Raw genomic sequence first — 18,754 nt, forward strand, 5'->3', positions numbered from 1 at the left:
AAGAGCCATGAGATTTTGAGCAAGGAAGACTTATGATGAACTGATGTTTAAGTAACAATTACCTGGCAAGAGATTGTAGTATTGAGAAGAAGAGGGAGAACTGAGCCGGAAAGGAGGACCAGCTGTGAAACTCTCCAAGTATTCCCATTGTTAGGTGAGGAGATTCGGAGCTAAGGTGCTGATGTGATAAAGGAAAAGTAGCAGCCAAAGGATGAAATAATGGATTTGGTAACCACATATAGGGTGTAAGTTAGGCTGTGGATCTCAAAGTGGGGTCCGTGGACCAGCAGCATCAGCATCACCTGGGAACTGGGTAGAAATGCAAATTCTCAGGTGCTGCTGCAGACCTGCAGAACTGGAAACTCTGGGGTGGGGCCCGGCAATCTGGGTTTCAACAAGGCCTCCAGGTGCTTCTGGTGCCCAACAAGTTTAAGAGCCAATGAATTAGAAAATGATTCCAACACGTCACAATGCCCAGGTAAGCTGCATGGCAGGGACGTGGTATTTGTTTAGAGGATAAGATGCATTTTAAATTTTAGGCAAAAGTAGTTCAGCGTCTGTTTCATCGTAAGGATTCCAGAGATGCCATTTGAGCTCTCTGCGTTTAAGCTCTTTTTTCCACAATGTGTTCTCTTTTAGAGACCCTTTGGTAACTTATTTACCACTTACCACATGTTCTGAGAGTCCCTTCTTTCTTGAAATCCCCTTTCAGACGTGAAAATATATTTTATTTTTGTGCACAATCTCCTTTATTTAAAATCTGGATTTCTCTTCCTATAGGATCATGTATTGCAAGTGCAGCCTTACTGTAAATTTGGAATGCCATTGGTTTGTTCTAAAACCTTAGAATGTTTTAGAATTTAGAACCTGATGAATAGAGAATTTATATGCTTCTGTGTAGGACTCATATTTTTCAGATGTCTAGAGGTATCCCAACTTGCCAGTAATGTGGCCTTAGATTTAGCAGAACTTGAAAATCTGAATATAGTAGAGAATGAATTACTTCTCTCATATTAACATTTACAAAATAAATGATCACAATGTTAACTTACCAATAAGCACTTTCTATATTCTAGGCTCTGAAAGTATCATGCTTACATAATAAACATGTCAAAGTTTCAAAGATGAGCCAATTAACTTTTCAGCAAAAGCTTTACTTGAGTGTATCTTGGCTTCCTTTTTGATAGTTTTAGCCTTAATGTTACAATAATGTTTTCTTTTCTGGGAATCAGATAATCTTGTATTTGGTGAACATTTTAATTTTTAATGGCCACTTGTATTTTGTGATATGCACGTGTTCAAACAATCTGTAAGAACTAACCATTACCACCCACATATAAGATTATACAGGAATGGAAGAATGTTGGCTGACTTATTGTATATAATTGTTCAGCCAAAGCAGATGACAGACTCTATCACTCACAATGATTTAGGGGTTTGAAGCAGTTTTAAATACAAATAATCTCAAAATTAGTAATATATAAAGTATATTACTTACTGTGTTAACTAATCAAAATAGTTAAATTTGTTATTTTTCCTCCATTTATAAGGATGCACCCATTATATAGATTCTGTACAAAATTGCAAAGATCACTTTTTTCCTTTTCAAAATTTATTTATTTTAATTTTTATAGTGAGAATCTTAGTGTTGGGTAAAGTGCTGCACAATTACTGGAAATGCTGAGAGTCTTTTGGAAAAGTGTAGAAGTTGAAAGAGAATGTAAAGTACATTTCTCCAATGTCAAGTCCTTTGAGCCTCTGTCTAGTTGTACCTTGAAGAGAAGGAAGATTAAGTACCAGTGTGGGAGATCAAGATTTGGCCACCCTGAAATATATCTCTTTACCTTGATTGTTTTTTTTTGAAGGACATTTGACCTCCCCCGCTAACTGCCTAAAGAATTTGACATGGTGGCTCCTTCCTAGAACAGATCTATCATGATGGCTGTAAAGATAAGGTAGGGTAAATGTTACAATAAGAAAGGCACCAACAAGCCCATCTTATCGGGAGTTTTGTCTCTCTGGCCACATTCTTTGGATGGCCCTGCAAGGAGTTGCCAGACAATCATTTACATTTATAAGGGAAATCTCCATTTGTAAAGGTATCTCCCTCTCTGTTTTGAGAAGAGAGGGGGATGGCCTCATTTCTAGAGGCTTATCAATGTGGAAGTTGAGGCCTTGGGACTGTATAATAAACCTTATTCTTGTTTACTGTGCTTTAGTGGTAATCTCCTGTAACTGACTCCCCCCACCCCCAAAATCCTCCTTTGTCATTGGCTGAACATGGTATTTAAGACGAGAATTTCTGTTATTGTGTTGAGAAACGTAGTGTCCCTGCTTTCTCCCATGTATACATGTTATTAACCTTGGTATTATTTTCTCCTGCTAACCTGTCTTGTTAATTATTTGGCCAGCCATAAGAACCTTAAGGGAAAGGGCAGAGGGAGATTCTCCCTCTTCCCCCGACAGTTTTGGCGTAGTCGCCAGGAGCCACACTGGCTGGCAAGTTGCCTTCTCTGGCTGGAAGACCTGCCTTCTCCCTGGACTACTGCAGATGATGGGATACGGGAGCGCCTGACGAAAGCAGGCAAAAGGTAAGACTTCTTACCACGTCAGCCTCCCGGAATCTCTATCTGCGGAGTCCGGTGGAAGGAAATGGTGAGAATTTTTTCTCTTTCTAAATTTAGATTGGCAGGAGAAAATATTTGGGAAACTAGTTTCTTGGGCTTTTAGTGACTCTTGGTTTAAATTTGGTAAAGTACTCTTGGTTTTGATCTTGGTCCCTTTTCCTCCCAGAGTAGTCTCTGTCTTGTTCTGTGCCCTGAGAACTTGGCTTTGTGACCAGTGAGAATCTTCTCCTTGGTCTCCACCATACGGAAGGTGCATTTATCGGAGTGCACCTTGGTGGCCAGTCAAGTAGACTGGGGTTCCGAACTGTCTCTTTGTCCGGCTGTGCCAAGCTCTCAGGGGAGTTTGTCATAAAGGGCCCAGTCCATAAGGGCTTTTGTCGTCTTAACCTTTGTTGCTTGTTAGTGCTAGAAAAATCCCATTCCAGTATCACCTGCCTGGTGTCACAGATTAGCGGGTCTGTGACTGGAGGCGTCCCACACTATTGTGGGAGACCGGAGACACCGTTTTCACTACACCATCCTTACCGCCTGTGCAACGAAGGTCTTTACTTTCTCTGAATATCTTTGAGAGTAAATTCTGTAGATCTTGGGGGCTACATCATCTGCGCCCTTACCAGGGACGCCTCTTGCATCCATGGTAGATTTATTCTAAGCGTAAAAAGTTACCTCCGGGTCTTTCCTTAAAAAGGCTTATTGGTTCGAGTCACTATTAGAATAAATATACAAATGAAGATCCTACTCGTCAATGGCCAGACGACGGATCCTTTGATTTGAAAAAACTTCTAAATTTGAGAAAAAAAAATTGTTTTGAGAGCTCTCACATAATTATTTATTTGGTACCTAAAAAAGGCCAGAAAAAGAAAGGAAAAAATTTGACTAGCCTTACGACCTTGACTCAGGTTACAATTAAATTGAGAACATATAAAAGTGTAAGTGTTGATAAGATTATAAAGGTTAAAATGTTTGAGCTAATTTTATATAAAGATGTTACATCAACTTTGCCTGAGTATGTTTTAAAATATCTGACTGGGAATGCTTCCCTTGTCCAAAATTAAAAGACCAAGACCTATTAATAAAAATCTTAATGATAACTATGTTTAAAGGTATAAGAGGTGATGAAATTTACATAAAATTTTGTAGAAAAAAACTGATGTTATTTCTATTACAGAACTGATTAACAAAAATAGTAATTTAAATGATGGCTAATTTTATCTGATGTCTTATGAAGTCTTATAGGCAATCTAAATAATTATTGAGAACAAGTAAATAGTTGTGAAAAAAATAAATGTTAGATGAACTTTAAACAATAATTATGTGTTATTGTGGTTACAGCTTCCAAACTCTTTTTGGTGACTTAAAACTTTAGAGTTTTGCTAAAATTTATGATAAAAATTCTCTGAGTATCATCATTTCCAAATAACATAAGATATTAGACACTGATTGCTAAACTTACGTTTGTCTACACTTGGCTTTTCATTACAGGAAAACTAAAAGGTGTTTTGGGTCTATTGGTAAACGTGTTTTATTAAAAGATTGTACTATAAAGTAACATATTTCTAGAAGTTATAAAGTGTTCATAAATTTTCCAATCCACAAAATGCTAATATAAAAAAAAAAGTTTACAACTGCTTACTTAGTTTTTACTTAGAAGTCAAAGTCTATAAGGGTTAAAATTTCTAATTAATATATGTGATTGAAACTACTAAAAATTAAGAAAAATATGTCTGTGTACAAGGAAAATAAGATGTATAAAAAAGGTACAAAAAATGAAAATATTTTGTTTGATTGATTAAAAAGATAAATTTGTCCTCAAGTACTAAGAAGAAAAAAAAAGACATGGGACAAATTCTGAATGTAAAAAAGAAGTTATAGAAGGTTTGTGGAAGAGGAATTCTGGAAAAAGAGTTTTTGCATGGTCAAGTTGGCTAAGATTGAAATGAATTTAATTAAGTAAATGAGTTTTAATAGCGGAAGTAAGCTGGTGCAAAATTGAAATTTCTCGTAAAAGGATAATTTGCTTAAACTTGATAAAGAGGTTATAAAAGATTTTTCTTTACCTTTGAGTAAGTCTACCAAAAAAAAAAAAAAAACTGTTAAAATAATTTCCTGTGTTCAAAAGACTGAGGTCTCTCTATTAAGGCTTTTTGGACTGTTAATGCTCTGTTTGCTTTGACTTTTTATATTTTTGACAAGCTCCCCAAAATTCATATCTTAAATAAAGTCTTTATTTTTACCTTTTTCTTTGCGAATTTTCAAAGGGCCCTGAGACTTCTCAAAGAAATTTGCTCTCTTCCTATAAGGAGGAAGACAAATAAATTTGCTCTCTACCTATAAGGAGGAAGATACTAAACTTATTAGGCTTACTCAGTATGTTAAATTACATAGAAAACATTGTGAGACAAGTGATGATAAGCCTGCTTAGGTGGTATTTTATGGGTTAATGTTATTGACATAGGTGTTTTAAAATTGTATAACATTACTGAAATTCTGATCTGTCCTGATTATCAGTCATAATTCTGGTTATTATTCTAAAGTGTTGTATGTCACAAAATTAACCAAATTTCTTTGTCAATTGACATTTTGAAGTCTTGTTGTTTACAGACATTTCTTTGCTCTAATGCTTTTGCAAAATATGTTTCAACTTCAGAAAAATTCATGGAAAGGACTCTGATATTTACACTGGAATACAGGTTTCTGACAAACTTTCTGATCATAAAACTGAACTTGGTAAAAAAATTACAGAAATCTGATGGAGAAACTGACATCATAAAGCTGGTAACAAAAAGACTGGGATCAAGAATGGATTACACAGGACTGAACGAACTGATAAAGATGATTATAATTTTTATGATTTTTCATTTGAAGTATTGCTGAATTTTTAATGTTTTGTTTTTTCAGATTTAAAGAAAACTTTTTCTTGTTTCTCCTGTGCTAGCTATGACTTATAACAATTTGGTAAATAATACTTTTGTAAGTACAATGGAAATATTTATCTTTTTCTCTCTACCTGATCCCTCCAGGATTTGGAAACTCTTAGTAAGTGAGTATTGTTGTTTTCATGGCAATATAGTTATTTGCATAAGTTCAATAAGAATCTGTTCTCCTTATAACAGGACACAATTAGAAACACTGGTTATATTACCAAGGTTGTGAGTAGAACATCATATTTACGATATAACCATACAGCTTTTGAGGAATGAAGATTAGACTTTATGGAATAAAGCCACGTGGAAATATTGGCCTGGTACCTTATGTTCCAAGCAGCACTTACCAGGATAAGTAAAAAATGTCACTTATCTGGCAGGTACAAGGAACCTCGAAATATTTTGGGGGAACCACAGAAGAGAGGAATTCACCCAAATCTGTAGGTATTGCAGGCAAAGTCTGATGACAAAATCCTTGGCTTGGCTTTCCTGGCCTCGAGAGGCTTTTGAAGTTCAATCTGAGATTCCTTATAAAAAGTTCCAGCAAAGCAGATTTAAGAGAGCCTATGTGATCAACTGTTATTCTTGCTGAACTTATGCAAATAATTGGGCCAACTCTATTGGAACTAGACTTATTTTGCAAACTAGTTAGTTTTAATTTGGCTATCTTTGATAAAAATGAAGGTGATTTTAGAAAAAAAATTATATTTCAGTAAAAACTATAGTATACATTAGCGGATATTAGATCCTAGTTTTGTTAATTGTCTTTTAAGGTTTTTGTTTTATATCTGTTGACGGGACTGGATCCTGATTTCTTCTAGTCTCCTAAAATATCTGGCTACAGATGTCCAAACTAACGTTTTTGATTTTTTCCGTCATTTTCATTTAGAATCACTAAAAACTGAAACTGCTCTTTTTCCTGAAGCCTTACAAACTAAAGCTGATGGACTTGATATAAACTTGACCTGAAGACGCCATCAGAGACATTTAAACTGCAAAAGATACTTTGACGCTGACATCTAAAATTCTTCTTCACTGGCTGTCCTCTGAACTCAAAAACTACTTTACAACTTGCTCTAACCATTAACCTTGTTTTTCTTTCATTTACACAGAAATGCTTCTTATTAAATACTTCATTGCTTGCTTCCACAATATAGGTTTAACCTTCAGAGCTCACCTACATCACCACCTTCTAAAATGAACTTAATTGAACTGATCTATCATCAAGACAAAAAAAAGTGTGTTCAGTGAGATGAAACAATCTACCAACTCAGTTTCTGGACTATGAAACTTCTTTAAGTTTCAAAAGGACTGTGAAACTTTTAGTTTCAAAGGCGGGACTGTGGGAGATCAAGATTTGGCCACCCTGAAATATATCTCTTTACCTTGATTGTTTTCTCTGAAGGACATTTGACCTCCCCTGCTAACTGCCTAAAGAATTTGACATGGTGGTTCCTTCCTAGAACAGATCTATCATGATGGCTGTAAAGATAAAGTAGGGTAAATGTTACAATAAGAAAGGCACCAACAAGCCCATCTTATCTGGAGTTCTGTCTCTCTGGCCACATTCTTTGGATGGCCCTGCAAGGAGTTCCCAGACAATCATTTACATTTATAAGGGAAATCTCCATTTGTAAAGGTATGTCCCTCTCTGTTTTGAGAAGAGAGGGGGATGGCCTCATTTCTAGAGGCTTATCAATGTGGAAGTTGAGGCCTTAGGGTTGCATAATAAACCTTACTCTTGTTTACTGTGCTTTAGTGGTAATCTCCTGTAACTGACTCCCCCCACCCCCAAAATCCTCCTTTGTCATTGGCTGAACATGGTATTTAAGACGAGAATTTCTGCTATTGTGTTGAGAAACGCAGTGTCCCTGCTTTCTCCCATGTATACATGTTATTAAACTTGGTATTATTTTCTCCTGCTAATCTGTCTTGTTAATTATTTGGCCAGCCATAAGAACCTTAAGGGAAAGGGCAGAGGGAGATTCTCCCTCTTCCCCCGACACCAGCAAAGGACACAAGAGAACAGGCTGCCAACTTGAGAGCTTCCCACTGACCACAGAATGCCTGGCAGATGCTTGGAGATTAAATCTGGGCTTTGTCCATGGGTGGACCCTGAGAGGAGGATTTTGCTTAAATGACCAGACAATAGACAACCATTTTTCTTGATAATAAGTAATACTTACCATGTAAATTTCTTCATAAATCTCTGAATAAAATAAAAATATATAACCCACATAGATATAAACTCTTACTGACAAGCCCCACAGCCTTCTCTAGAGAGCCCAACAGAAAATGTTGCAGCTGACTGTGAATTGGTCTTCTCTGAAGCCAGCCAGCCCTTCACTGATAGCCCTGGATAAGGAAGGCCAGATACAATTCTTTGAAGATGTTTAGCTGAATTCAGAACCCAAAATCCTACCTCCAGTTGGCTCCTCTGTGAGAATGGATGGCCAGCCTTATTTCACAGGCTGGGCAGTTGAGGTTTCAGATGAGCTTATTTGCCCTGTTCCCCGGGGATGGAAAAGGAGGAATGTGACATTCATTCAGGGCTGAGATTTTGCAGGTAAAGATAGGGTTGTCGGGAGAGAGGGAGAATCTCCCTCTGCCATTTTCCTTAAGGTTCTTATGGCTGGCCAAATAATTAACAAGACAGGTTAGCAGGAGAAAATAATACGAAGTTTAATAACATGTATACATGGGAGAAAGCAGGGACACTGTGTTTCTCAACACAATAGCAGAATTCTCGTCTTAAATATCATGTTCAGCCAATGACAAAGGAGGATGTTGGAGGTGGGGGGAGTCAGTTACAGGAGATTACCACTAAAGCACAGTAAACAAGAGTGAGGTTATTATGCAGATTTAAGGCCTCACATTTTACAATGATAAGTTTCTAGAAATGAGGTCATCCCCCCTCTTCCCAATACAGAGAGGGAGATACCTTTACAAATGGAGATTTCCCTTATAAATGTAAATGTCTGTCTGGCAACTCCTTGCAGGGCCATCCAAAGAATATGGCCAGAGACAGAACTTCTGATAAGATGGGCTTGTTGGTGCCTTTTCTATTGTAACATCTATTTTATATTATATTTACAGCCATCATGATAATAACTCCTTCCTGAAACAGATGTTTTGTTTTAAATTCTTTAGGCAGTTAGTGGGGGAGGTCAAATGCCCTCAGAGAAAACAACCAAGGTAAAGAGACAGATTTCAGGCTGGGCAAATCTTGATCTCCCACAGGGTCATAGAGGGGAATAAAGATTTCAGCAAATTGGTTTTTTGTTCTCTACAGTGGAAGTAATTTAAGAAGAAGATAGTCTCTCACTCCAATTTGTCTTCCCTGTTCTCTATCTGTAAGATGGCTGTAAAAATTCTGTCTACAAAAATTTCAGTCTTTTTTCTTTGTAGTCTATTATCATCTTTACAAATTCTTTGACTTCACCACCTTCTTGGCACCACAGCACTAGCCATTGAGATATTATTATAGATTCAGTTTTGCAATTTCATCCTTTTATCTCTATTTCCTCTGCCATTTCTTAGTTTTAGTTCTTATTGTATCTTATGCTTGAAAACATTTCAAGCCTACAGAGTATATCAGTTCCTTATCTTCTCAACTTTTTATTATCTAAGTGCCCTCAACTATCACTTTTTTAAAAAAAGAAGTGAAATAGATAATACAACAATATACTGTAATAAATTGACCACTTATAAAATTTAGTTCAACCTGCAATCCCTCCACACTTAACAGCGATCATCTTTTATAACTCACCATGCTTTAGTTTGGGCAGGGTGTGTTTATCAATGATTTCTGGATGTTTTAAACCACATGAGATAAGTACAGTGTAAGGTAAAATTGTTATTCTTGCAGAAGTTGTAGAATATCCTGATGGTTATGGAAGTTGGTGGCGGAGAACCTGAATCATATGAAAAGTAGTTGATTAATTAGCACCTGACAGAGTTTGTTAATTTGGTAAGGACAATAATAAGGCATAAATGTTGAAAAGATAACTTTGCATATCAGAATATTGTCAGAGGCCACTGGGGAAATTCATAATATTCTCAAAATCCAAAAAAAGACCATTTTTTCATAAAAGATGTCATACATGATGACACCATATACTTCTGTCAGAAAATTTGCAATGAAGAAAATTAAGACTTGAGTCATTTTAACGATTTGTTCCTGCTTACTATTAGGTTAAAAAATCATATTAGAAATAAAGTGATAAGGGATGTACTTGCTTAATTTTTAATTTTTTTTAAGAAAAACTCTTTTTCACATTTTGAAAAACTATTTATTTGTATTTATTTTATGCTGAATTTATTTGTGGGCCCAAAGCCTTTTTTTTAATTAACTACCACCAATTCTTTTCAAACTCTTTCAAAAAGTTGAAGAGGAGAGAATACTTCTAAAGTCATCCTATGGACTTAGCACTACCCTGATATGAAAGCCAAAGACACTAAGAGAAAAGAAAACCACAAGTCAGTATCTTTGATGAATATTGATACAGAAATCCTCAATGAAATAATAACTAACCAAATTCAGCAGCATATTAAAAGGATTATACATCATTTTTAAGTGGGATTTATTCCTGGAATACAAGGATGTTTCAATATATGAAAATGAATCAATGTAATAATCCACATTAACAGAATGAAGAAAAAAAACATGATCATCTCAATGGATGCAGAAAAAGACTTGACAAAACTAAACATGTTTTCATGTTAAAAACACCAGAAAACTCTCAGAGTAAAAGGAAGCTATTTCAACATAATAAAAGCCAGATATAGAAATACACAGAGAACATCATATTCAAAGTTGAAAGACTGAAAGCTTTTCCTCTAAGATCAGGAAAAAGGCAAGAATGCTCACTGTCACCACTTCTATTCAACATGGTGTTAGATGTTCTAGCCAAACCAATTAGGCACGAAAAAGAAAACAATAGCATCCAAATTGGAAAGGAAGAAGTAATATTATATTTGTTTACAAATATTATCTTATATGTTGAAACCCCTAAAAATTCCACAAAAAAATTGTTAGAACTGATAAATTCTGCAGAGCAGTGGGACACAAAATCAACATGCAAAAATTAGTTGTTCTTCTATACATTAATAATAAGTAATCTGAAAAAGAAATTTACAAACTTTACATTTTTATTTACAATATCATCAAAAAGAGTAAAATACCTAAGAATCAACTTACTCAAGGAGATAAAAATTCCAATGATGTTTTTTGCAAAAATAGAAAAATCTACCCTAAAATTCATATGGACTCTCAAGAGACTCTAAATAGCCAAAACAATGTAGAAAAAGAAGAACAAAGTTAGAGAAGTCACACTTCCTGATTTCAACTTACTACTAAGTAATCAAAACAGTGTGGTACTGGCATAAATACACACAACATACTAATGAAATAGTATAGAGAGCCCAGAAATAAACCTTTGCATATATGGTCAAATGATTTTTGACAAGGGTGCAAAGACCATTCATTGGAGAAAGGATATGTTTTTCAACAAATAGTGCTGGGAAAACTAGATGACCACATGCAAAAGAATGAGATTGGACCATTACCTTACACCATATACAAAAATTAACTCAAAATGGATCAAAGATCTAATGTTAGAGTTGAAGCTATAAAACCCTTAGAAGAAAACACAGGGTAAAACCTGCGTGTCATTGTCCAAACGCCATTGCCAACAATGATTTCTTTAATATGACACCAAAGACATAAGCAACAAAAAAACCCAACAAATTGGACTTCATCAACATGCAAGTTTTCTGTATCACAAGATACTATTAACAAAGTAAAAAGGCAACCCACAGAATAGTTGAAAATATATGCAAATCACATATCTGATAAGGGATTAATATCTAGAATATATAAAGAACTCCCACAACTCAACAATTAAAAAAACAACCCAATTTAAAAATGCACAAAGGACTTGAATAGACATTTCTCCAAAGATATAAAATGGCCAGTAAACACGTGAAAAGATGCTCAACATCACTAAGTATCAGGAAAATGCAAAATAAAACCACATTGGGAGATACCTCTTCACGCACATTAGGATAGTTTTACCATCACAAAATCAGAAAATAACAAGTGTTGGCAAGGATGTTGAAAAATTGGGACCCTTGTGCTTGGATGGTGAGAATACAAACTGTGGAAAACAGTATGACAGTTCCCTCAAAAATTAAAAATAGAATTACCATATGATCTAGAAATTCTACCTATGGGTTCTGAAATAATAGAAAATATATGCATGGATCTCTGCCTCCAGTTCCTGGCACAGAGCTCCTAAAACCCTTGTAATTTCCTAAATGATAAGAACACTAGGAGAATCATTTGTTCTATTGAGGCAACTCGGGGTGGGCTCTTGGATGGCTCCTGGATGGGGGCTGGTCACCAGAAAGACCAAGCCCCGATTAGAAGCTTGGAATTTTTAGTCCTACCCCTTATCCTCGAGAGAGGGGAGAGGGGCTAGAAACTGAGTTAATAATTGATCATGCCTACATGAGGGAGCCTCCATAAAAATCCCAATAGAATGAGGTTCAGAGAGCTTCCAGATTGGCCATGACAAGGAGTGCTTGGAGAGTGGTGCTCCTGGAGATGGCATGAAAGCTCTGTGCCCCTTCTCCATACCTTTTCCTATGCACCACTTCCATCAGGCTGTTCTTGAGTTATATCCTTTTATAATAAACTGGTGATCTAGTAAATGTTTCTCTGAGTTTTGTGAACCACTCTAGCAAATTAATCAAACCCAAGGAGGAGGTTGTGGGACTCTCTGGTTTACAGTCATTCAGTCAGAAGTATAGGTAACAGCTTGGGCTTGTAACTGGCATCTGAAGTTGAGGTGAGGTGGGTGGGTGTGCAGTCTTATAGGACTGAGACCTCAACCTGTGGAATCGGATGTATCTCTGGATTGACAGTATCAAATTGAGTTGAATTATCTAATGACCAGCTGGCATTCCAAGTATTGCTTGTTGGAGGTGTGGGGAACCCTCCCACATGTGAAAAAATGAATCTCAGAACACCATATATGGATATAAACCCAAAAGAACTGAACGCATATATAAAGACATATACATACACCCGTGTTCTTAACAGCGTTATTCAAAATAAGCAGAAGCTGGAAGCAGGCCAGGTGTCCATAAACAGATGAATTGACAAAAATATGTGTATACACACAGTGGAATACCATTCACCCTTAAAAAGGATGGAATTCTGACACATTCTATGACATGGATGAACCTTGAGGACTTTATGCTAAGTGAAATAAAGCCAGCCACAAAAGGAAAAATACTGTATGATTCCACTCATATAAGGCACTTAGAGTAGTCAAATTCATAGGAATAGAAAGGAAAATGGTGGTTTCCAGGGGCAAGAGGGAGGGACAACAGGGAGTTGTTTCTTAATGGCTACAGAGTTTCAGTGCAAGGTGAAAATAGATCTGTGGATGGTTGGAGGTTATCACTACACAATAATGTGAATGTACTGAATGTCACTGAACTGTACACTTAAAAATGGATAAAGTGGTCAATTTCATGTTATGCATATTTTATGACCATTTAACAACATTAATTATTTTCAACAAATGAACAAACACTAGCTACATGCAATAACATAGATGAATATCACAACCATAACGCTGCATAAAAGAAATTATATTCAAAAGGCTATACATTTTATAATTCCATTTATATAAAATACAAAAAAGAAACAAAACCAAGGTCTAGGTTCCAGTAATAGTGGAGTAGCTTGTTGAACTAACACTCTCACAGATAACAATGATAAAATCTGCATGAAATATTATATATATTTATATAGAATCACGTATCTATATGTAATACACATATAATAAATGTGTATATGTGTGTACGCATAAATCTCTTCCAAAGGCAAGCAGAACTGAGGGGAAGTCTTCCCTTGAATCATGGGAATTTTACCAGGAGATATTTGCAAGCTTGAGTCTTTGCCTCAAAGCATTCTAAAATCTGTACATGGCCCAGACAGGGGAAAAACTACAGTATTACTTGTAATGTTAGAGGATGTATTTTGGGGCTGGCAGAGCAGCTGGAAAGTTAGGAGAGAAATTCTGGAAGGGAGGGAACCACAAAGAGGAAAATCTTAAAATATGTATGAAAGTCTGCCCCCCACACACTACCCAATTGGCAGATCTTTGGACAACACACATGCAGGGTAGACCCCAGAGGGTGTAGTGTAAAAACAGCAGTTGGAAAATGAAAGAACTGAATGAGGATTTCAGCTATGTCCACTGTAAAGGAGAGAGGATTGCAGTTTCAGTCCAGCCAAGTTAACACCCTGTTAGAAAAATAACAACACTCTTCAAAGGGATACAATAGAATCCAGAGGCTCTATAACTATCATCCATCATTTCCAGTACATAATTTAAAAAATCATGAGATTTGAAGAAATAGGAAAATATAATCCATATACGACCAAAAGCGGGCAGTAGAAATTATTCCCAAGGTGTTGCAATTAGCAGACAAGAATGAGAAAGCAGCTTTTATAAAGATGATCATGGTGGTAAAGAAAAATATTCTCATAATGAATGAACAGATGTAGAAACTGAGCAGAGAAATGGAAATTACAAAAAAGAACCAAATAGGAAGATGAAATACAGAAAATATTTTTGAGTTTACAGGTAGATTCGAAACAGTAGAAGAAACATGAAGATAGAGCAATAGAAATTATCCAGTCTGAAGAAAAGAATGTAAAAGTTTTGAAGAAAATAGAAGACAGCCTTAAGATCTGTGAGATGAGTGATTCCCCATCAGAGAGGGGAGAGACAAAAAATTAAATGAGGCAGAAAGGCAAATCAATAAATAATAGCATAAAACTTACAAAATTTGGTGAAAAATCTAAAATTTTAGATCCAAGAAAGGAAACCCACAAAATAAAATACAAACTAAAACCATACCTAGGCACAGGATAGTCAAGCTGCTAAAATCCAAAGATAAAAAGAAAATCTTGAAAGCAGTCAGGGAAATACATATGTACAGGGGAAGACATTACATACAGGGAGAAATAATGTGACTGATGGATGATATATTATCAAAAACAAAAGAGACAAATCAACAACAAAATGACATTTCTCAAGTGCAGAAACAAAACCCCAAAGTCAACACAGGATTCTATATTTAGCGGAACTCACTTTCAAAAAGGAAGCAGAAGCCACAATAAGAGACCACACACCTATTAGGTGGCTAAAATAAAAAATAAAATTGCAAATACCAAGTGCTGGTGAGGACTAGGAGCAACTAGAACTGGGAATGCTACATGATAGTTGCATTCGGAAAACAGTTTAGCAGGTTCTTATAAAGTTAAACATACACTTATTATATGACTCAGATATCCCACTCCTAGAGATTTACTGAAGCAAATTGAAAACTAATGTTTAAACAAAAATCTTTGTGTGAATCTTCATACCCATTTTATTCATAATCGCGAAAAGCTGGCAACAAACTAAATGTCCTTCATCAGGTGAATGGAGAAAGAAACTGGTGCGTCAGTACATTAGAATCCACTTGACAATAAAAAGGATAAACTCTTGATTCACACAACAACATGGATGAATCTTGGATGCATTTCTCTAAGTGAAGGAAGCCAGATTCAAAAGGCAATATAATATATGATTCCATTTATATGACTTTCTAGAAAAGGCAGCATTACAGGGATGGAAAATGAACAGTGGTTGCCAAGGGATGGAGTGGGGGAAGGGGTTGACTACAAAGAGACAGTATGGGAGAATTTTGGGAGTGAAAGGAACAGCTCTGTGTGGTACCGTGGACGTGGATACATGACCATAAAGTTGTCAAAACCCATAGAACTGTACACCGCATAGAGTGAATTTTACTCTGCAAATTTTAAAAATCAATCAGGATGCTGGGGAACTCAGATGGAATGCAGTGACAAATGAATCTCACTGTATTACAAGCATGTGACATAACCACACAGAAGGGGTGGGGATGAAAGGTCCTGACCTAAGTAACTTTGAAAGACAGTGTTTTGATGGGATACTGTAAAACTAAAGTACTGTACAAAAACACTGTACTCTAGGTGGTAAATGTGTTTTTCATAAGGGTATGGATTAGCAATTCTGAAACTAATGACACATTAGTAAATATATTGTAGGTAACAGTTTCTCACTGTTGGTGAAAGAAGTTACAAATAAACAAAAGGGGAATGCTGGAATAAACTCTGTGGTGCTGGATTGGACTTGGAAGTATCAGTATGAATCCATGTCTCTTTTAATATATCTATCCAGATAGATAGATAGATTGATAGATAGATTGATAGATTGACATATCGATAGGAAGATGTGTATATACCTGAGTTTATAGTCATATATACATTCCCAAGCTCTGCTGAGAGGGTCTAGAAGCAGTGACACCCTAGTATCAATGAGCACACCTAGCTCCCAGATCTTGGTTTCTAAATATCATTCTCCAATAAAAAGAACCATGTTTTCTTGGAGAAATGGCTAATTCTAGATCTGGGGATGGGAAATAGAATATGAGGCTGGAGCTTCTTGTAGTGACAGAAAGTAGGAAAGTGCTTTAAAAAAAAACACAGAAAATGATGAGATGTGTCAAAAGGAATCAATCTTAAAGACTTCCCAACGGCTCAAGCTGGAAAACTGAGAGCAACAAAATAAATAATGGTAGCATTGGATTATTACCCAGAGAATAAAATAAATATCCATGAGTCTATACTGATATAAAGAAGATTAAATAAGAAAGGAAGAAAGAAAAAAAAGGGGGTGAAGAATGAGAGAAAGAGAGAAAGAAAGGAAGAAGGAAGGGAGAGGGAGGGGGGGAATCTTCCTCACAGAATTCCAAATAATAAACGCGGCTGGATAGCATGAAATAGAAAATCGCCACTAGAACACCACAGTAATAATTACTGTGGGCAAGACTGACTGATGAATGCAAAAACTGTGAGTGAAACTTAAAGAAGAAACAGTACATTTGCAGATCCTCAAAGCATTTCCCTCCCAATACTTAACATTTTTCTCTTAATTTCTTTAAAAGACCTATGACTATTTAAAGAAAAATCATAACACTGTATTGTGGGATTTATAACATGGGTATATGTAAAATTTATGACAACAATAGCACAAAGGACAGACAGAGGTAAATGGAACTGTTCTGTAGCAAGGCTTCCATATTTTACATTGATTAAACTGGTGCACTATTAAGTCTAGGTAGGCTGTGATATGTTAAAGATGAATATTGTAATCTGGACCAACCACTAAAAAATGCAAAAGTGTGTCACTTAAATGCTAATAAAGGAATCAAACAGCATACAAAAAGCGTTTGTAGAAGAATGTTCGCAGGAGATGACCTGCACATCACCAGGAGGAAGATGAGCGCACTGTGGGGCATCCACAGAGCAGAACGCCCTCAGCCATGCCGAGGAACAAACCCTGACACACACTTGCTGGGTGAGACTCATCAACCTCGTGCCGAGGGAGGCAAGCTGGACAGAAAACAATACACGTGGGATGATTTCAGCCAAGATGAACCTATGGTGAAAAATCCAGAACAGTGATTGCCTCGGGGGAAGGAAAAAATTGCCTGGGAAGGAACAGGAAGGAGTTTTCTGGGGGTGATGGAAATACTTTATTCTTAAAGGGGTGAAGGTTATATGGGCATGTTTATTTGCCAAAACTGTATGATTGAGATTTGTGCCTTTCAGTGTGCGTACATCTAACCCCCCCCCACACATAAAAAGGACTAAAAGAATAATAAAGTGAGGTGGGAATGGGAGGGAGTGTGGATAAAACAAAAATGGCAGATGATTAGTAGTTGTTGAAGTTGGGTGATGGGCCTACTATGCTATTTTGTTTATTTTGTATATTGTTTAAATTGTCCTGTAATAAAACACTTGTATAAGAAGACAAACTCGATATACAGTGTTTGCTGGTAAGATATTGGTTACCTTTGGGGAGGATGGAGGGAGAAAGGGATTGTCGGGGCCTGAATGAAGCTGGTGCTAGTTCTTGGTCACACAAATGTGTTCACTTTGTAATAATTCTTTGAGGTTTACACGGATGACTTCTGCATATATTTCTGTACGAATGTTATACATCAATAAACACTTTAAATCCTGAATATTTTCACAAAGATACTAACTCAGTATCTGAGAATAACAGCAGTGTTTTGTTTTAAAGTGGAACACATTCACTCATGACACCATCAGATGGATTTTAATACTCCCAAGTATCTATTAATGCCCTCACCCTTGCTTGGCCCGCTGGGTCTTTCCATTTTTGCCTCAATTTGGCAAGTGGCATGGCTTTGAGTTTTTATGACGCAATCTTTTTCCAACAATGTCCATCCCCACAATGATGCTCACCAAGGCCTTGACATCTAGCACAGTGCCGTCTTCACAGCAATCACTCAAGAATTGTGGGACTGGGTTGAATGAGGAACAAAACGAGGAGCAACGATGTTCATAACTTATGTCTAGGTGCCATATCGTGACTTAGGAAATTGGTAGGATTTTTTGATAGATTTGCTATGCCTTCTAATTTTTCCTATTTAAAACAATGGGAAATAGAGTCTCAGAGTTCTTTCTCAGAGAAAGTCTGACATTTTAGGCACAGATTACTGACAACTATTAATGGTATATGACTTTCCCACCTCATCTTAGTTTTAAGTTTTTAATTCCTTACCTTGGAAATGACCTAACTTTGCTTCTTCCAAATCTTGTAGTAATACTGATACTCCAGAAAGTTGGGCCACGGATATTCTGCTGTTGTGCGTCCTCCCTGCAAAGAAGTGGAGCTGTGCATCCACCAGTCTAGAAGGGTGTGGTGCTGTAGTATTTGGAGTCAATCAAAGAAGCTAAGTGGAAAAACGACTCAAGAGAATTATCGCTATAACCCCCAAGAGCAACAAATTATTTTGCTTAATTATTTTGTGATTCTGAGGGTATATTTAAAAAGGGATATTAAAACTGGTTCCCAAGGAGCCAGCCCTATAGCAGAGCAGAAATTGCATATTACCTTCCTGCACAAACTTCCCTGACATTGTGAGAAGGACCAACGGGAAGTTTCAGGTCTATTGCCTGTGTTAATGAGGCCAAGAGGTCCACACCAGTATAAGGAAGTCCAGTGAACAAGCCTGTGTGCAGCATCAGAGAAGGGGCATGCATGTGGTCCCTTGAAGTGGCTTAGG

At 36.5% G+C, this 18,754-nt stretch overlaps 1 long non-coding RNA gene across 1 annotated transcript in view; it reads right to left on the reverse strand.

The window, feature by feature from the left end:
* LOC131396706 (uncharacterized) overlaps positions 1-18,614 on the reverse strand; it is a 35,514-nt gene extending 16,900 nt beyond the window's left edge. Inside the window, exons 1-2 of the long non-coding RNA XR_009216658.1 lie at positions 18,250-18,614; positions 9,321-9,465 (exon numbers count right to left, since the gene is read on the reverse strand). This is a non-coding gene — a long non-coding RNA (uncharacterized LOC131396706). The remainder of the gene's footprint in view (positions 1-9,320; positions 9,466-18,249) is intronic.
* Between the last annotated feature and the right edge of the window lie 140 nt (positions 18,615-18,754).

The sequence above is a fragment of the Diceros bicornis genome, chromosome 34, assembly GCF_020826845.1.
Source record: "Diceros bicornis minor isolate mBicDic1 chromosome 34, mDicBic1.mat.cur, whole genome shotgun sequence".
In the NCBI taxonomy this organism is placed as follows: domain Eukaryota; kingdom Metazoa; phylum Chordata; class Mammalia; order Perissodactyla; family Rhinocerotidae; genus Diceros; species Diceros bicornis.